This window comes from Helianthus annuus, chromosome 11, assembly GCF_002127325.2.
Source record: "Helianthus annuus cultivar XRQ/B chromosome 11, HanXRQr2.0-SUNRISE, whole genome shotgun sequence".
Taxonomy (NCBI): Eukaryota; Viridiplantae; Streptophyta; class Magnoliopsida; order Asterales; family Asteraceae; genus Helianthus; species Helianthus annuus.
Window position 1 is genome coordinate 128,549,346 of NC_035443.2, and position 21,939 is coordinate 128,571,284.

A 21,939-nucleotide genomic window follows, 5' to 3' on the forward strand; every position below is an offset into this window, starting at 1 on the left:
GGAGATTTCAAGGATATGATCAAGGAAGAGTACTGTCACAGGGATGACATCCACAAGCTTGAGAATGAGTACTATGAACTCAAGATGGTTGGGTCAGAGATTGAGACCTACACCAAGCTGTCCAACGACTATGCTGCTCTTTGTCCAAACATGTCTCGACCTATGTATCGAAGAATCGAACTGTACATCAAGGGTCTGGCTCCAGAAATCCGAAGCCATGTAACTTCAGCCAACCACACTACCATTCAGCCGATCGTTCGACTTGCTCACAAACTCACCGATCAGGCTGTGGAAGAGGGCAGGTTGCCCAAAAGGATCAGTGCTGCGGAAGGAAGTCCTAGTGACAACAAACGGAAGTGGGATGGAAATCAGGGCAAGGATGCTAACCCTACTCAAGCCCCAGCTCAGCAAAGGAAAACTGACAACAGCAAAGGCACTCAGCAACAGGGCGGCTACCGGGGAAACTACCCTAAGTGCAACAAGTGTAACAGGCACCACAATGGGGCATGTAACAAGGGTCAGTGTCAGCGATGCCACAAGATGGGGCACGAAGCCAAGGATTGCAGAAGTCAGTTCCCAGCAAGGCAGAATCAGCAACAACCCCAACAGCAACAGCAGCAGGGAAACAACAGAGCATGTTTTAAATGTGGGGCAACAGGGCACATGCGAAAGGATTGCCCTGAACTGAATCAGAATCGCAACAACAATCAGGGGGCTGGGAACAATGAGCAAAACAACAATGCTGGGAATGCAAGGGGCAGAGCTTTCGTGATTGGAGCTGGAGAAGCGAGGAACGATCCCAACGTCGTGGCGGGTAAGTTCCTACTTGATGATCGTTATGTTTCTGTGTTATTTGATTCCGGTGCCGATGCCAGTTATGTATCCCTTCGCATTAGTAAGAAACTTAAGCATTCGCCCGCATTATTAAGTTCTAAGCATACCGTCGAGATAGCTAATGGTAAGAACATCGAGGCCACGCACGTGATCCACGACTGCACCCTAGAATTGTCTGGCCATACGTTTAGTATCGATCTCTTCCCTGTCAAACTCGGAAGCTTCGACGTCGTCATTGGTATGGATTGGTTATCCAAACATCGTGCTGAGATCCTCTGTCAAGAGAAAGCAGTTCGCATACCTCGTCGTTCCGGTCAACCCCTCATCGTCAAAGGCAACAAAGGTGGAGAAGTCACAGGCATTATCTCGCTTCTAAAAGCCCAGAAGTGTTTACAGAAAGGGCACACCGCTATCCTAGCACTCGTCACCAATACTCGCGAAAAGGAAAAGAGGATTGAAGATTTTCCTGTAGTACGCGATTATCCCGAGGTATTTCCTGAGGAATTACCTGGACTCCCTCCTCACCGTCAGGTCGAATTCCAAATCGAGCTAGCTCCCGGAGCAGCACCCATAGCTCGTGCACCGTACCGATTGGCTCCTGCAGAACTGAAGGAACTCTCTACGCAACTACAAGAACTATTGGATAAAGGATTTATCCGTCCTAGTTCATCACCCTGGGGAGCCCCAGTACTCTTTGTTAAAAAGAAGGATGGCACATTCCGAATGTGCATCGACTATCGTGAGTTGAACAAGGTTACCATCAAGAATCGTTACCCTCTCCCGCGCATCGACGACCTATTCGATCAGCTGCAAGGATCGAGCTACTATTCTAAGATCGACCTGCGATCAGGTTATCATCAGCTGAGAGTTCGTAATAAAGACATCTCCAAGACTGCATTCAGGACTCGTTATGGTCATTACGAGTTCCTCGTTATGCCTTTTGGAATGACTAACGCACCTGCAGTGTTCATGGATCTTATGAACCGCGTATGTAAGCCTTACCTCGACAAATTCGTGATTGTGTTTATCGACGACATCTTGATTTATTCAAAAAGTCAAGAAGAGCATGAACAGCACCTACGCCTTATCCTCGAACTCCTTCGCAACGAGCAACTGTACGCCAAATTCTCTAAATGTGACTTTTGGCTTCGAGAAGTCCATTTCCTCGGCCATGTAGTTAATAAGAACGGAATTCATGTCGACCCAGCTAAGATCGAATCGATAAAGAACTGGCCTACGCCTAAGACTCCCACTGAAGTTCGCCAATTCTTGGGTTTGGCGGGCTACTACCGCAGATTCATTCAGGGATTCTCAAAGATTGCACAACCCCTCACAACACTCACTCAGAAAGGCGTCGCCTACAAGTGGAATGCAGCGCAGGAATCTGCTTTTCAGAGGCTTAAGGATAACCTCTGTAGCGCTCCTATTCTCACGTTGCCTGACGGCACTGACGACTTTGTGGTTTACTGCGATGCGTCTATTCATGGACTCGGTTGCGTGTTAATGCAACGCGAGAAAGTTATTGCCTACGCCTCACGACAACTCAAGACGCACGAAAAGAACTACACGACGCACGACTTGGAACTAGGAGCAGTGGTTTTTGCTCTTAAGATATGGAGACATTACCTGTACGGTACCAAGTGCACTATTTACACCGATCACAGGAGTCTCGAGCATATCTTTAGGCAAAAGGAATTGAACATGCGACAGCGTCGATGGGTCGAACTCTTGAATGACTACGAATGCGCCATCAAGTATCATCCGGGCAAGGCCAATGTCGTGGCAGACGCCCTCAGTCGAAAGGACACCGTACCAAAGCGCGTGCGAGCACTGCAACTTACCATCCAGTCTAACCTCCCTACCCAGATTCGAAATGCTCAAGTTGAAGCATTGAAGCCGGAAAACATCAGGGCTGAGTCTCTGCGTGGATCGAGACAGCAAATGGAACAGAAAGAAGATGGTGCTTACTATGTGACAGGGCGTATCTGGGTTCCACTCTTTGGAGATTTACGCGAACTCGTGATGGACGAAGCCCACAAGTCCCGCTACTCAGTACATCCTGGTTCGGACAAGATGTACCATGATTTAAAGACTACCTACTGGTGGCCTGGTATGAAGGCCCACATAGCAACATACGTTAGCAAATGTTTGACTTGCGCGAGAGTCAAGACAGAATACCAGAAGCCAGCAGGTCTACTCCAACAACCAGAAATCCCGAAATGGAAATGGGAGCAAATTTCCATGGATTTTGTTACAGGGTTACCTAGATCTCAACGAGGAAATGATGCTATTTGGGTAATCGTAGATCGATTGACCAAGTCCGCGCACTTTCTGGCTATTAAGGAAACAGACAAGTTTTCTACCTTGGCAGAGATTTACTTAAAGGAAGTAGTTTCGAGGCACGGAGTGCCAACCTCGATTATTTCCGACCGAGACGCTCGATTTACTTCGGAATTGTGGCAAGCTATGCACAAATGCTTTGGCTCACGTTTGGATATGAGCACTGCTTATCACCCGCAAACGGATGGACAGTCCGAACGTACCATCCAAACTCTAGAAGACATGCTTAGAGCGTGTGTGATCGACTTTGGCAAGAACTGGGAGAAGCATCTACCGTTAGTAGAGTTCTCATACAACAACAGCTACCACACTAGCATTCAGGCAGCACCTTTTGAGGCATTGTACGGTCGTAAATGCCGGTCACCTCTCTGCTGGGCGGAAATCGGTGATAGTCAAATCACGGGCCCAGAGATGGTGGTAGATACAACGGAGAAGATTGCCCAGATCAGACAACGCATGGCGGCAGCTCGTGACCGTCAGAAGAGCTACGCTGATAAGCGTAGGAAACCATTGGAATTCCAGGTCGGTGACCGGGTTCTACTTAAAGTCTCACCCTGGAAGGGTGTGGTTCGCTTTGGCAAACGGGGCAAGCTCAATCCGCGATATATCGGACCATTCGAAATTACCGAGAAGATCGGTAAGGTTGCTTATAGATTGAGCCTGCCTGAAGAACTGAGTGCGGTACACAACGTTTTTCACGTATCCAACCTGAAGAAGTGTTTGTCGGATGAAACACTTGTGATTCCTTTTAAGGAACTGACGATTGACGAACAGCTACACTTTACTGAGGAACCGATTGAGATCACTGATCGAGAGATCAAAATCCTCAAACGTAGCCAGATACCTCTTGTACGAGTTCGTTGGAACTCGCGACGTGGCCCAGAGTATACCTAGGAGCGGGAAGACCAGATGAAGCACAAGTATCCCCAGTTGTTCCCAAACGAAAACCCCAGCACTGAAGCTACGAACGAATTTCGGGACGAAATTCCAAACTAACGGGGGGATGATGTGACACCCCGTTGAAACGCTTTTACTCACACTAGCTTGACAGTGGCTGCCTTAACTTTCGGGACGAAAGTACCTAAAACGTGGGGATAATGTGACACTTCGGACCTTCCCGGGGAAACTTTCTTGATGCAACGTTTCATGTACGTATTTTATTAAATGAAAACGATGAATTATTTGTTATTATGTGTTATATGCCGATTTACTTTTGTGTGTATATGTATATATATATATATATATATAAACCCGACTCGAGACCTCAACCCGACTCGAGACCATGGTCTCGAGTGAACATTAGTATTGGGCCGGCTAGGCCTTGGCCTTGTAGGAATTAAACCCAACCCGGAACCCTTAGCCCAACTCGGAACATTATATAAACCCAACCCCACCTCCCTTAATCATTTTACACACCCTCTTCTCACACTCTCCTCTCATCTTCTTCACTAAACCCCAAAACCCTAAAGCTCTAGCAACCAAGACCACTCTTCTCATCCTTCTCCTTCTTCTCGGGTCAACCAACATCAAGAACCTACTCGGTTTTAGCTCGGAACCGCCAACCGGAAGCTCATTCATCGATCCATCATACCCGCACACCTTGAATCTATAGCCGGTTAGTGGTTTTAGCTCTTTCTAGATGTTCATGTGTTAGTAAGGTCACTATATGTTACCATGATTCTTGCTTGTATTAATATAGGATGATGGTATAAATTTCGGATAAAAGATTTGATGCTTGATTATGTTCGAAAAGCATGTCTAGATAACTTAGGGTGAATGTTTATGAAAGTATGTGAGTATTCGGTTTTGTGGGGAGATAGTTTTGTTTCCGGTTAACAAGGGTTTGGTTAAAGGGGATTTGGACATGATGTTGGATTGAGTGTTCATGACTTTCATGATTTGAGATTGTGGTTAAATATTGCTTGAATAACCTGATTTTGGTTAATTGTCATTTGGATACTTGTGATTGAATATGTTGAATGTGTGAAGAACAATTTGAATGTGTTATGAACATGATAAATATTTGATATTGTGCTTGTTTGATCTGTTTTGGTTTGTAATCAGACAAGAAAACATGTTTTAGTGGAAATGGTACATATTGGTTTCATGAAAATGCATTTCCATTGGTTCGTACATATGACAGGTTCTAGAAGGTCTTCATGCACACGTAACTACGGTTGCGAGTCGCAACCTTTGGTTGCTACTCGAGACCGCACCAAGATTTGTCGAGACCTCCCGGTTGCGAGTCGTAATCAACGCGTATCGATCTGATTGCGAGTCGTAACCACAGCTGCTTTGTCGGAATCGCCGGTTGCGAGTCGGAATCTCTGATTGCGAGTCGCAACCAAAGCATGACGAACCGAGACCTCGGTTGCGATTCGCAACCTTGGTTGCGAGTCACCTCCGTCTCGACTGGGCTGATATTGGGCCAATGTACTTGTTGGATTGTCTGTTAACTGGATTGCTTGTGTAACTGCTTAGGCCCAATAGCCCCACTGTTTGTATGTTGGACTTCCTGTTGACTGGGCTGCATGTCTACCTGCTACTGTGGTTATCTGCATTTACGTTAAGTGTGTCTTATACGTGTTTACTTGTACCCGACTTGACCCATATTTGGTAACCATGTTAGGACGTGGTGACCAACATACTTAACCAAGTAACGTATCATACCGAGCAACCCAAGGTGAGTTCACAACTTAAAAGCATGCGTCCCGGTGGTTTGGGACACGAGACTAAAACAACCCTATCCCCTTGTAAAGGGGATACCGTCTACACTCCTTCCCTAGTTATTGGGAAACAAACTTACTTTATCTTCCCTTGTATTGGGAAACCTTTTTAGTTAATTACTGTTTATACGGATTGCAACTAACGGCACTAAACGCAACTCTATCACTCAAGTCCCTACTACATAATACCGATTAGTCGCCGGTGCCAGGCGAACGGGTTATTAGTTGATAGCGCTATTTAGGTTTTACCAGCCTCACACCGTGCCATGGTATGGGATCGGTCGTGAACTAATGTACTCAGGCATCCGTCAATGATGATAGAACATTGACATCGGGGCATCCTGCGGAAACGCATTCGGTTACCTAGTGTTCGGTATTGGAAAACAGTTTAGTCGCTAACTTTTGGGGTAGCTCCCCATGGCATGTATAAACGGATAAATTAACTGGTGAAACGAGTTTTTGGAATTTAAAACTGGACAACTAGTGAACTCACTCAGCATTATTGTTGACCCCTTTACTGCATGCTTTGCAGGTGGCCAGTGACTGGAGCAGCTACTTGGGATGTGTAGTGGTCGTCTGCCCGTGTGTTGGGCATTTATTATGCTTACCTTATGAACACTGTTTAAAAACTATTTAATTATGCTTCCGCTACTTGTTACTGTTTAGACTTTAAAACCTTTAACTCTGAACTTGATATTTGCTAATTTTTATGGTTAGCAAGTATTACTTTAATATTAACCAATGCTTAGTATAATTGGTGGCTGGATCCTGGTCAGTCACGCCCCCGAAGCGGGTGTTATCCGCGGGTGGATTTTGGGGGTGTGACACTGAGTCCCTACAACCACTTTTCTTAACTATCTGAGTCCAAATTTCTAACACCATCCACCAAGTCTGTTAATTATGAGGGTAATTTGGTCATTTACACACAAAGTACAAATCTTATATGCACATGAGTACAAGTAACAATTCTTTAATGCATAAACTTTTAATATAAATATAATATATATATATATATATATATATATATATATATTTAAAATTACATATATATAATAAAACACACACCTACCACCACTTTCTCACCCCCACCACCGTCTCACCTCCACCACTAGTGCCGCCCCACTACCACCACCATCCCACTGCCGCCCCACTACCCTATTGACCTAATTGACGCCAGTAAAACAAAATCGACAAATGTCAGATTTCAATTTCAATATCGGTAATAAAGTAAATAAATTAATCAAAATGTAATTGTAATTTAGTTTTATTGTACCTTTTGTAACCGAGAATTGTTCCTCTGGTGTAGAGTCTGAAATTTAAAAAAAAAATGTGGCAAAAAGTGAGTTTTATATATGTTTTAATGTGAAATTGAGATTAGGGTTTGTAGAAAGAGATTATATATATAATACCTGACTCGTTCTCCTTGACGACCCTTCACCATTTTGGTTGAGCAGATACTTACCGACCGCCGGTGCTGTCACACCCCAACCGATGGAGGAAACATCGGGATGAGACGAACAAATTGCTCAAAACATCATAACACTATATGTGACAATATAATTAAGTTTCATTTATTAAAATTGCAAAGTTTCATACATTGTCATAAAAGGAAATAACAAACATTAAACATAGTTTATTTCAAAAGTGGGTTTCTAGGCCATCCTATTCATTTCTTCAAATCTTGACTTCCTCATCCTGCAGTATGCATTTAAAATAAAGTCAACAAAACATGTTGGCGAGTATACAAGTTTGATAATAGTATAATATGTTTGAAATAGATTAACATGCTCAAATCCACGTGACTATATGATTTCATATTAACAGTTATACTCGTAACGATGAAATCTATGTGTTCAAACCAAAGTTTAACGCAATTAACATAGCCTAACCCTAGAAGGGTGGTAAATGAGTAACATAGAATAAACCTAACAATACCCATAATATTATGGGAGGGGCGTTTCTCAACCTACAGCGCTGCCATTGTTAGGGGAGGCTTACAAAGTTAATGAACACACAGTCATAAATGTTTAACAGTAGCATAACGTGATTAACATGAGTCAAATAGATTCACATGAAATGTGGATTGAGGGTGCAAAAATGTTTAACATAGTGTGTTTGATATAGAAATGCATACAACACCCAAAATGTGATAAAATAGAAAATGGGTCATGTATACTCACATTGGTTGCGTTGCGTTGCGATTTCTTGTAATAGTGCACGAGTAAAGATTTGAGAACAATCCAAGAGAACGAACGTAAGTGATAATCCTAAATATTTGAAATAACACATAACGAACTTGTTATTATTTATTGGTTAATATAAACAATCCTAATATTTATGAATTAGACGATATCCCTAATATTTGAGATTTCCAAATTGTTTAAATATTAGAATTTAACTCATCAATAAAATTAAGATAGTTTGGTAATTTAATTAATTTTAGCGTTTATTATTAGAAAGAAAGAAAAAGAACTATAGAAAATTATTTGGGGGTTATCGATATGGATTATAACGAATTTTAAAAAAGAAAAGGATTGAAATTAATTGTTAATTATTCAGGTTATTAATAAATGTTTAAGGTTTCATAAAAAAAATAGAAGAAATAAATAGAATAATAAAAACTGAATTTAATCAAGGGATTTTATTGTTTTTAACAAAGGGTAAATTTGATTTAAAAAAAAGTGAAACAGTAAAAAAAAGATCTAAGCAAACACGGACTAATTTTGTAATTTGTTGAAGATGGCAAAAGATTAAAAAAAAGGTGACATGAGTAACAGTTCATCATCTTCTTTGTTTAGAACACTTAGAATATAACTCCACAAACACAAATCACATTTCTGATTGAAATCGTTTTCTTTATTCATCCCCTTGATCCATTAGTATAGAAATAAAAGAAAACAAATAGCTTGAGTTAAAGGGTTATACCCGACGTGAACCCCGGGTCGCGGTTCTCCCGACGGTCTCCGGCGTGTCTCCGACGTCGCCTCCGATCTTCGGCGAGCTAGGTTCGCTTCGGCAGAAACCTTTTCGCTCCGGCAAGTGTGAGGGTTATTCGAAAAGGTATTTTGATTTCGTTTATGCGAGTCATCAGGATCATCTTCCTGGTTTAGAAGAAAGAACAGTGAGTTGAACAAAGGTACGAACAAAACAACAAAAAAAAACTTCTGTTATAATTCCTCGGATTTGGTTAACACTGTTAGTGGTTCACATATAACAGAAGTAAATTGAGTCGAAGAAAAGAAAAGAGGGATACCGAATCGAGTGGAGTGGTTCCTGTCAAAAACTATGATCGTCTTCTCCGATCACCGGCGATTGATTGAGGTTTCCGGCGACGTGTATTTTTCTCGTGAAAGGTGTTGTGGGGTCGAGATGTGTGGGTATGTCGTTTACATGATGGTGTTGTGGTGGTGTTTATCGAAACAGAAAGGGTGTCGAGATGTGCTTGTGGTGAAGAAAAGATGGTGATAAAGGTTTCGGTTTTATAGCCTTTGTACGGTCCGCAATTTAAGGAATACTTATGAGTGATTGTATGTGTAATACAAGGAGTCAAAGGGTCATAAGCGTTTGAAACGGAAACGCGGAATTTACAGCCCATTATTGATCAATTAAATTGTTACTAACCTCCTTATATAATTAAAGAAATTATAAAATGTGCACCAGAAATCCAAGTAGTGGATATGGCATCACATATACAGTCATTTACAAAGTTACTCTTATTTATATTTCAACTCTTAAATCATTACTATTAATTTTTCTTTAAAAAAAATATAGTAATGATTCAAAAGAATAGTTCATCGTTGTATTATTAACCCCCATAATTGTTTTAAATAGTGTTATTCTAAGATAAGTTATACTTGATACTAAAACTTGTTTAATCATAAATTAGTTCTACTAGCATATACACAAACATCAAACAATCACTACGCCAAAATAGGGATATAGCTACACACAAAAAGTGTGACTATATGTCTTTCGCCACACATATCTTTTTCATGTCAAGTGTGACCAAAGCTCGAGTCATCGTATGTATCATACGAACACACACACGTTTTAGTGGCCTTGGAACTTAAAAGTGTGACAAAAGGGTACCAACATTTTTTGTTATATCTAACATTTCCTCCATTAAGTGTGGCTAAAGGGTTTCACTAGCCACATGAATTTAATTTAAGTGTGACTGTATCTATTATATAGTCACATATATTTACTAAAAACTATGTTTTAGCCACATTAATGATAAAAATGTGTGACAAAAAGGGTTGTTGTAATCAAACATTTTGTCTATTAAGTATGCTAAAAGGTAGCAACGGCCACATGAATTTACTGTAAGTGTGGCCGGTTTTATTATATAGTCATATGAATTTATTGTAAGTGTGGCTAAAAATTGTTACTGGACACACAAAATATTTTTGTAATTTTAAGTGTGGCTATTGTCTAGCTTTTTGTCACACGTATTTGTTTTTCCTATGACATTTGTTATTAGTTCGTCACACAATAGGAACAAAGTAATGATGATGTGGCTATTATCTAACATTTGGTCACACGTATTTGGTTTTTCCATGACATTTTCTATCTTTCTGTCACATAAACAAAAAACAAAGTGATGAAAGTGTGGCTAATGGTTATGTATAACCACATTAATTTTTTTAACTATAAGTGTGACTATTTTCTAACATTTAGTCACATATAACTTTGTTTTCTCATGACATATGACATTTGGTATCATTCTGTCACACAACAAGAAACAAAGTAACTATGGTGTGGCAAGTGGCTATTTATACCCACACGAAATTTTGTAATTTAAAGTGTGGCTATTGCCTAACTTTTGGTCACACATAATTTTCTTTTCTCATGACGTTTGCTATCATTCAGTCACACAAATAAGAAACAAAGTGACTATGGTGTGGCCAATGGTTATTTTATAGCCACACGAAATTTGATAATTCTACGTGTGACTGTTGTCTAACCTTTGGTCACACGTATTTTTTGTGATTTGTGTAATTACCCATTTTATTTTTAATTTTTTATCAAATAAAACTATAATAAACATGAGAAAACTAAAAACCAAATGATATTAACAATAATAACCCAATCCATACATAAGTTTTCAATTTAAATACTAATACTAATTAAAAACATTAACTTCTAATCAGAACCTATCTACAAATGTTACACCGAAAAATGACTTTACATATAAACTAGAAACTATTTCCAGATTGTTTTCTTCAAGTCCATCTACTCACTGTTTTAGACCCAAAAGTGCTGCAAATTTGCATCCATGGTTTCATGGCCACATTACCGCTGTTGTGGTGAGGAGTAAACTTGTAACTTGTGACCGGTTTTATTGTTGTATAATCCTCCCAAGTGTTTTATTCATGCTACTTGTAGACCCCATGCTATGGTAATTTGCACATCTAACAGATGTTCATCCTAGTAGACCGAGATAAAGGGCTTGAACACATACTTGTCAACATATATATGCTTGACCCGTCTATAGTTGCAACACTCGTCTTCCGCATCATCTTAATTCATATCCAAATCAAATTTTGGATCAACCTGTAGGATAGACCAAGAATCAATAGTACCCATAATAAACTAGTTGGCAAATAAATAAAAAATGCATCACAAGAAAAAACCAAAACAAAAATAGTAGATTCACATGTTGTTACTAATGTAGCAGAAGATATCCAGCCGCTTGTTCTACATTACCATCAAAAAGCTTTAGAGCTTGTATAACTGCATCTCTGCTGAACCCGAGTTCAACAAGCTTCCCGAATTTGGCTTCAAATTCAGCTCCCTGAACTCATAAACAAACATAAACAGAGTAAGTAATTTATTTTCTGATCACATTACATTTGAATTTATGTTTAATTTAAGTCATTATAAACACTAAAAAATAAATTAAACAAATCGACAAGCTATGTAATACTTATCTTACATCGACTAACTACATATACAATCGACAAGCGTAACTTGAAAATTTATATGGTTCACGATACTAATGCTGCGTTAGATCAGCAAAACTAATACTTCAAGATTATCCTAACAAAAATTGAAAAACTAAAAATATAAACATAGTAGTTCACAAGTTCTTGAAGTCATCTAGGAACAAGAATCAAACCACCATGCATTCATAATTAAAGTAGCTTTATAATTTACAACATTTGATCTACTGAAAACATTCAAGAATTCAATCTTATAAATAAAAACTTACAAACGCTATGAATGAAACTAGTACCTAAGAAGAAGTTATTGAATATTGCAGGCGATATGATGAAAACTACTAAAAGTCAAGTCTTAGAAACAATTGGCACTCATTGGGAGGTCTAGCATATGTTGTCTTAACCGAGTCCGTGCTAGAGAGCCCCCTCGCACAATAGATCCCCAATTTAAACCTCTCAATGAGAAACTCCTATCACCCAGACTCGAACTTGAGACCTGGGTGGGAAAACGAACCCAGACCCACCAAATGTGGAACTTAAATACCCGTGGCCACCACTAGAGCACTAGTTTTGCATCTATACACAAATACCACAATCTTTATATTACTTTAGAATCCAAAATCTATTTTGTAACTTAAGATTTCTTTCCTATCATCAAAAAAAGGGGTGAGCAAAAACCAATCGAGACGCGTCAGGCCGCTTGTATGCAGCAGGCTAATCAATCTCGTTTTGGTTTTTGGATTTCAAAATTTTCGGATTCGGATAAGCCAAGACCTGCTGGTGACCATAATCGAACTATAAAAAGGGTGATCAAAATGCTATCAAATAACCAAAGCGTATGACAAAAATCACCTAAAATCTTCAAAATTCAGCGTCTTTTCATGACAGAGTTCTTTGCCAGCTTCACTAGCTGTTCAACGGATACAAGAGACATGTATTATTTATCCACTATAAGAAATGCAACAACAAAACTTAAAAGCAGGTCAAAATGTACTTGTCATATATGCTAGCAATTTTACACGTTTTAACATTCTATCATGATATGAGGATTTGGTGAGAGTCCAATAATATTCAACTTAAAAGTAAAAAAAAAAAAAACCACTTGGTGAGCAATGGCGTAGCTTTGTGGGGGCGGGAGGGGGCGGCCGACCCCCCGAACTTTTCACTCAGTAGTGGAGAGTATTTAGTTTTCGTATAAATTTTTTTTTGGATATATACGTTCTTGACCCCCCGGTTTTATAGAAATTTTTGGTATATACGTCTTCGACCCTCCGGTCGGAAATCTCAAACTTCGTCACTGTTGGTGAGAGTCTAGTATATCATATATTGTTGGTATATTTGATAGTCTATACTAGACTTGGTTTGCCCAACTTTTGGTACTTTTGACCTCACTGTGAAAAAAAAATCAACAATATACCAATATCAAATATAAAACTACCAGTGCCCTAAAGTAATTAACCAAAAAAACACCAAATTAGACATCACATACAAAACATCAAACAAGAATGCACCATAATCACATATTGTGGAATAGGTGTTATTGTGATGGGCACTAAAATCAATAAATAAAAAAACAATAACTACATACGTAGAGCTTAAAAAATAAAAAATAAAACTCACTAAAACTAAAAACCTAAAAGTAAAAAAAAAGCACAAACATATACATGTAATTTTAAAGTTTAATAATCAAAACCCTAAATGCAAAATTGTGACTATATTTGCTTTTAATCAGTTGATAGTCACTTGTCAAATGTAATATTCATCGACCGAATCATCTAAGAACACTTCAGCTAATAATAATCCATTAAATCGCAATAAGTACAAACCTGGGAAGATCGAAATATAGAAGAAGAAGAAGACGAAGAAGAAGAAGAAGAAGAAGTGTACGATTGAAGGTGACTATTTCATAGTGAATGTGGCGCCTCAGGTCGCTCGAAGCCGTATTGATGTCGAAACCTTCGAATCAGAACCATTATTCAACACCGTCGATTATTCTTTTACTGGAATTGATTTTAAATGGAGAACGATTGAACTACAGCATCATGTGAAGATAGAGAAGATGATGGTTGGACGTTCGGTTTCAGATCCGTCATTGTGCTTTTGGTGCGAGTAGTATTTGGTGATCCATTTTGGGGGTGATTTGATTAGAAAATTGAAACGGTGATTTTGCAAACTTGTGGGATGAGAGCTAGGGTTGTGGATTTGTTTGCTTTTAGAAAATTTTGGGGGGAGCTCAAATTTTTGGATTGGGTTGGGAGGGAAATTTCTAGGGTTGAAAATGTTAGGAAGAAAAGAACACTATTTTCTAAATCTTTAATAATAAATAAAATTACAAAAATTATATTTAAATTATACATACAAGAACACTATTTTCTATTAATACCGAATATGGTCCAAAAAAAATATATATGTTCTACTATTTTCTATGGTGATTAATTAAGACTCAACATGGTCCGTTAAAACATGTATGATCTACAATTGTTCATTGTGAAATATTAAGACCCAATATGGTCTATTAAAAAAATGTATTATCTAGTATTGTCCCTGTGATCTATTAAGACCCAATATGGTCCATTAAGACATGTATGATCGATTATTTCCCATTATGATCCATTAAGGCTCAGTATGGGTCGTTAACACATACGATATCTACTATTGTTCATTGGATCCATTAAGGCCTAATATGGTCAATTAAGACATGTATGATCTACTATCGTTCATTGTGATATATTAAGACATGTGTGATCTACTATTGTCCATTGTCATCCATTAAGGCCCAATATGGTTCAGAAACACATATATGATCCATTATTAGCCATTGTGATCTATTAAAGCCCAATATGGTCCATTAAGACATGTATGACCTACTAATGGCCATTGTGATCCATTAAGGCCCAATACGGTCCATTAAGACATGTATAATCATCTACTGTTATTCGTTGCGATCCATTTAATCGTAATATGGTCGATTAAGACATCTATGATCTACTATTGCCCATTGAGATACTTTAAGGCCCAATATGATTAATTAACATATAGATGATTCACTATTTGCCATTGTGATCCATTATGACCCAATATGGCCTGTTAAAACATATGCGAATAACTATTGTCCATCATGATCCATTAAGGCAAGATATGATCCATTAAGGCAAGATATGATCCATTAAGACATTTATGATGTAGCATTGTCCGTTGTGATCCATTAAGACATTTATGATGTAGCATTGTCCGCTGTGATCCATTAAGGCCCAAAATGATTCACTAACACATATATGATTCACTATTGGCCATTGTGACCCATTAAGAGTTAACGTGGTCCAATAACACACATATGAATAGGGATGATCTCGGTATTGGTAACGAAAGTAACGGTATCGAAATTTACTGGTACCAAAAATCGCCAAATATGGGTACCTGTACCTAAAATGTTCGATGCGGCATTAAAAGTAAATATGCGTAAAATGCTGGTACTGTACCAAACCGCAAGTATTGGTACTGAAAACGCCAAAAAATTAGGTACCAAATCGATACCGTAAGCAATTATGTACGGGAAATCTGGTACCGATACTAATGTGTATACACTAAAAACATATATAAACGTAATTAATATGCATACATTGACATATTATTTAGAAGAAAACAAGCAATAAAATATGATTTTGAATATATAATGTTTAGAAAAAGTTTGAATTTTTAAATATGTAGTAATATTTTTTATAGTAGAATAAAATGACAAAATCGTCCCTAGGGTTTGGGCAATTTTGTCAGATTCATCCAAAAAAGTTTTGTTTTCTCACTTGTACCATTGTGGTTTACAAATTGTTGACAAAATCCATCCAAATCTTCAACACCATTAAATTTTAATGTTAAATGAGGGGTATTCTTGTCATTCTCTTTATTTATTTGATTCATCTATTTTCTTATTTCTTACCATTATTATTTTATAATAATAATAATAATAATATTATTAAACATATATAAGTTTATAAAATTAATATATCAATAAACAAAATAATAATAATAATAATAATAATAATAATAATAATAATAATAATAATAATAATAAACATATATAAGTTTATAAAATTAACATATCAATAAACAAAACTAAAAAGTTAGAAACATCGTCGGAAATACACTGAACCGTAAAATTCCACTACATTGCATCATGTGGATCAAATTTTTGATTAAAAAAGTATCCTGGTTATAAAGATGGCCATTTTCTGTACAGGTACATTTCCAAGTAAAAACTTTATACAAAAGGCCACTACTATAAAGATGGTCAGAAATACATTGATCGTACATTAAGTTTAGTGACCATGTGCTAAGCTTTTAAGGAGCGGGAGTGGGCGGCAAAATTGATCAAACCCAAGGGACGAATTTAGTTTACTCTTTATAATATTAAATTATGTAATTTTTAAAATTGGAATATTATTTGAGGGGGAAGTTTTAAATTAGAATGAAATATTTTGGGGGAAATTTTTAGGATGAAATATTTTTGCGGGAAATTTAAGTTTTAGGACGAAATATTTTGGTGGGAATTTTTAAAAATATAGTAAGTCTAACATTTGGTCACACATTTTTTCCATAACATTTGATATTATTTCGTCACACAAAATAAACAAAGGGACGTTGGTGTGACGAATGTTTATGTGAAGCCATATGAAAATTTTTAATTTTAAGTGTGTCTATTATTATATAACATTCGGTCACACAAAATAATATACAACTATGTGTGGCCACATGTGCTAGCTTTTAGCCATGTTATCTAACATATAACATGGCTATAGATCACATTTGGCCACTTTTTTTTAGTGTAACTACTTTTTTAACATGTGGTATAGATCTCGAATACATGTGTTTTTAGTCACATGAAACAAATACTATGGTCATAGATCATATTTAGCCACACTTTTATAGTGTGGCTAATAAATGTCACAATTTTTTTTCTTAAAGTGTGGCTAAAGGCTTTGAATACATGTGTTATTGGTCACGTGAAAACAAATAATGTGGTCGTAGATCATATTTGGCCACAATTTGGTAGTGTGGCTAATAAATGTCACAATTTTTTTTCTTAAAGTGTGGCTAAAGGTTTCAAATACACGTGTGTTTGGTGACATGAAACAAAATCATGTGACCATAGATCAGATTTGGCCACACATTTCGAGTTGTGGCTAATAAATGTCACATTCTTTCTTAAAAGTGTGGCTAAAGGTTCTGAACCGGTATACAATGGTCACATTAATAATAAAACATGTGGCTAAATGAGTTTTAAAATATTATGATTGACCTTTAGCCACACATTTTTTCAAAAGTGTGGCCAGGGGGTTTTGCAAAAAGTGTGGTCGTAGCCCATTTTTGACGTAGTGAATATGTTAAACATGATTTGATTAAAAGTTAAAAACATAATAGATTATTTAAAAAAAAAAAGTAAATATAAGATAAACACCCATTTTGACGGATGTTACAGTCTCCCCTACTTTAGAAGATTTCGTCCTCGAAATCTAAGAGGAAGACTTTTAAAGATTCGAAAGAAAAAAAATAGATGAGACTTGATCATAATGGTTGTTTAAGGAAATTATTTTCATGAATGAATCACATAACATATAATGTTTCAAATAGTTTCACATAGCAAATATTCAACTAGTTTCACATAATGAATTTCACGTAGTGTAACATAGATAATGAAAACAGCATAAATTTAGTTTATTCACGAGAAAATTAATATTATTTGTTTTAGATTGCGAAGATAGTGCGATTCGTGTCTCCAAACTTGAAATGAATGTAACGTTCAAATATAAAGTTTCATTGAGAACGAAAAAGAGTTGGCAACCACCTCTGAGGTAAGGAAATCACCCCTAGCTCATTGGTGAAGTTGAAAATTGAGCGAAGCTAATCAAGGTAAGGAAATCACTCTTATCTTGTTGATATAAGCTTGAGAATATGAGTATTAGCATAAAAATGTAGAACAATCCACATGACACACTTAGCTAACCAGATTAACGTATCACTGGCATGTGAATAAACAGGTCAACCCATCGTGTACCGCAATGTTGACTACCCAACATCGTCGCAACGAAGAGGGTGTAATGTCGTTAACTTAACATGACCACTAGAATACGGGCGGGCGCTACTCCTATAGCACTACGCATAGTGCTATACATGTTAAGGTGTGGGTTAAAAGACAAGTGCATCACATAAGAATAACCCAATAATCACGAATCCAGTATAACATATTAGTATGCATGTATTAAATTGAAATGATATAACGTACAAATGTAAAACACATGAAAATTGAGATAGCATAAAAGAGATTTAACATAAAACGTGGATTGTCACGGAACGTAACATATGACTATTCCAAAGTAAATCGAAGTCCTTTTCGAATTAAGGAAACGTGCTTTGGCCTAATAGACAAATACTCTCATCGAGAAGCGTTTAACGATATTTGTCCTTCCAGTTACTACACGTCCTTAATCGATTGGGGAAATCGAAACTTTGGCGAGATTGAAAATCGAAGAGTGGGACTAGTTAACAAGATGCGAGTTTCACCTCTAACTTGATAACATCGAACCCTAGTGTGGTTGGTACTTATCAAAAGATAAGGGTCCACTAGAATATGAAATGGAAATTCCCTTCAAGATTTGGATATCACTCCTACCTTGAGGGTAGATTTCGTGCAAAATTCAAAGCATAGCTGAATGAAAGTCATCACCAAATGTGGGAATCACCCCTATTTTGGATGAATCGTTTCGATTGTGTTATAAGAGTGTCTTCAAAGCTTCCATGTGTGTATTGTGTTAGCCTTAAGAAAGGCTTGTATATTAGAAGTCCAAAAGAATAGAGGGAAGCAAGGAAGAGAGAAGGGAATATTGTCTTAAACAGCAAATAAATGAGAAAGCTCCTAAACTATAGACTAGGTAAAAGCATTCCTACTTTTCCTAATTCCCTATAGTTATGGCTCTGATACCAATCTGGTATCAGAGTACTCCTACTATAGACTAGGGAAAAGTATAGCAATTCTACCTAATTCCCTATAGTTATGGCTCTGATACCAATCTGTCACACCCCAACCGATGGCGGAAACATCGGGATGAGACGAACAAATTGCTCAAAACATCATAACACTACATGTGACAATATAATTAAGTTTCATTTATTAAAATTGCAAAGTTTCATACATTGTCATAAAAGGAAATAACAAACATTAAACATAGTTTATTTCAAAAGTGGGTTTCTAGGCCATCCTATTCATTTCTTCAAATCTTGACTTCCTCATCCTGCAGTATGCATTTAAAATAAAGTCAACAAAACATGTTGGCGAGTATACAAGTTTGATAATAGTATAATATGTTTGAAATAGATTAACATGCTCAAATCCACGTGACTATATGATTTCATATTAACAGTTATACTCGTAACGATGAAATCTATGTGTTCAAACCAAAGTTTAACGCAATTAACATAGCCTAACCCTAGAAGGGTGGTAAATGAGTAACATAGAATAAACCTAACAATACCCATAATATTATGGGAGGGGCGTTTCTCAACCTACAGCGCTGCCATTGTTAGGGGAGGCTTACAAAGTTAATGAACACACAGTCATAAATGTTTAACAGTAGCATAACGTGATTAACATGAGTCAAATAGATTCACATGAAATGTGGATTGAGGGTGCAAAAATGTTTAACATAGTGTGTTTCATATAGAAACGCATACAGCACCCAACATGTGATAAAATAGAAAATGGGTCATGTATACTCACATTGGTTGCGTTGCGATTTCTTGTAATATTGCACGAGTAAAGATTTGAGAACAATCCAAGAGAACGAACGTAAGTGATTATCCTAAATATTTGAAATAACACATAACGAACTTGTTATTATTTATTGGTTAATATAAACAATCCTAATATTTATGAATTAGACGATATCCCTAATATTTGAGATTTCCAAATTGTTTAAATATTAGAATTTAACTCATCAATAAAATTAAGATAGTTTGGTAATTTAATTAATTTTAGCGTTTATTATTAGAAAGAAAGAAAAGGAACTATTGAAAATTATTTGGGGGTTATCGATATGGATTATAACGAATTTTAAAAAAGAAAAGGATTGAAATTAATTGTTAATTATTCAGGTTATTAATAAATGTTTAAGGTTTCATAAAAAAATAGAAGAAATAAATAGAATAATAAAAACTGAATTTAATCAAGGGATTTTATTGTTTTTAACAAAGGGTAAATTTGATTTAAAAAAAAGTGAAACAGTAAAAAAAAAGATCTAAGCAAACAGGGACTAATTTTGTAATTTGTTGAAGATGGCAAAAGATTAAAAAAAAAAGGCGACATGAGTAACAGTTCATCATCTTCTTTGTTTAGAACACTTAGAATATAACTCCACAAACACAAATCACATTTCTGATCGAAATCGTTTTCTTTATTCATCCGCTTGATCCATTAGTATAGAAATAAAAGAAAACAAATAGCTTGAGTTAAAGGGTTATACCCGACGTGAACCCCGGGTCGCGGTTCTCCCGACGGTCTCCGGCGTGTCTCCGACGTCGCCTCCGATCTTCGGCGAGCTAGGTTCGCTTCGGCAGAAACCTTGTTCGCTCCGACAAGTGTGAGGGTTATTCGAAAAGGTATTTTGATTTCGTTTATGCGAGTCATCAGGATCATCTTCCTGGTTTTGAAGAAAGAACAGTGAGTTGAACAAAGGTACGAACAAAACAACAAAAAAAAAACTTCTGTTGTAATTCCTCGGATTTGGTTAACACTGTTAGTGGTTCACATATAACAGAAGTAAATTGAGTCGAAGAAAAGAAAAGAGGGATACCGAATCGAGTGGAGTGGTTCCTGTCAAAAACTATGGTCGTCTTCTCCGATCACCGGCGATTGATTGAGGTTTCCGGCGACGTGTATTTTTCTCGTGAAAGGTGTTGTGGGGTCGAGATGTGTGGGTATGTCGTTTACGTGATGGTGTTGTGGTGGTGTTTATCGAAACAGAAAGGGTGTCGAGATGTGCTTGTGGTGAAGAAAAGATGGTGATAAAGGTTTCGGTTTTATAGCCTTTGTACGGTCCGCAATTTAAGGAATACTTATGAGTGATTGCATGTGTAATACAAGGAGTCAAAGGGTCATAAGCGTTTGAAACAGGAACGCGGAATTTACAGCCCATTATTGATCAATTAAATTGTTACTAACCTCCTTATATAATTAAAGAAATTATAAAATGTGCACCAGAAATCCAAGTAGTGGATATGACATCACATATACAGTCATTTACAAAGTTACTCTTAATTATATTTAAACTCTTAAATCATTACTATTAATTTTTCTTTAAAAAAATATAGTAATGATTCAAAAGAATAGTTCATCGTTGTATTATTAACCCCCATAATTGTTTTAAATGGTGTTATTCTAAGATAAGTTATACTTGATACTAAAACTTGTTTAATCATAAATTAGTTCTACTAGCATATACACAAACATCAAACAATCTGTTAAACATGATTTGATTAAAAGTTAAAAAGATAAGTATTATAAAAGTAGGTTAAAATAAAGAAATAATATATAATGAGTTGATTGGAGAACAAAAGAGTAAATGATAATAGGTTGATTGTATAAAGAAGCATAATAGATTATTTAAAAAAAAGTAAATATAAGATAAACACCCATTTTGACGGATGTTACAGTCTCCCCTACTTTAGAAGATTTCGTCCTCGAAATCTAAGAGGAAGACTTTTAAAGATTCGAAAGAAAAAAAATAGATGAGACTTGATCATAATGGTTGTTTAAGGAAATTATTTTCATGAATGAATCACATAACATATAATGTTTCAAATAGTTTCACATAGCAAATATTCAACTAGTTTCACATAATGAATTTCACGTAGTGTAACATAGATAATGAAAACAGCATAAATTTAGTTTATTCACGAGAAAATTAATATTATTTGTTTTAGATTGCGAAGATAGTGCGATTCGTGTCTCCAAACTTGAAATGAATGTAACGTTCAAATATAAAGTTTCATTGAGAACGAAAAAGAGTTGGCAACCACCTCTGAGGTAAGGAAATCACCCCTAGCTCATTGGT

The 21,939-nt window shown here is 36.7% G+C and overlaps 2 long non-coding RNA genes across 2 annotated transcripts; both read right to left on the minus strand.

Annotated features, from left to right (window-relative positions):
• Positions 1-10,949: 10,949 nt before the first annotated feature.
• LOC110890531 lies at positions 10,950-14,130 on the minus strand. The gene is made up of 3 exons (XR_002564539.1): positions 13,666-14,130; positions 12,692-12,749; positions 10,950-11,694 (listed from the first exon to the last, which is right to left on the minus strand). It is a non-coding gene; the product is annotated as an uncharacterized LOC110890531 (long non-coding RNA).
• Positions 14,131-19,602: 5,472 nt separating this feature from the next.
• LOC110892129 lies at positions 19,603-21,032 on the minus strand. The gene is made up of 3 exons (XR_002565852.1): positions 20,680-21,032; positions 20,350-20,526; positions 19,603-19,689 (listed from the first exon to the last, which is right to left on the minus strand). It is a non-coding gene; the product is annotated as an uncharacterized LOC110892129 (long non-coding RNA).
• Positions 21,033-21,939: the final 907 nt, after the last annotated feature.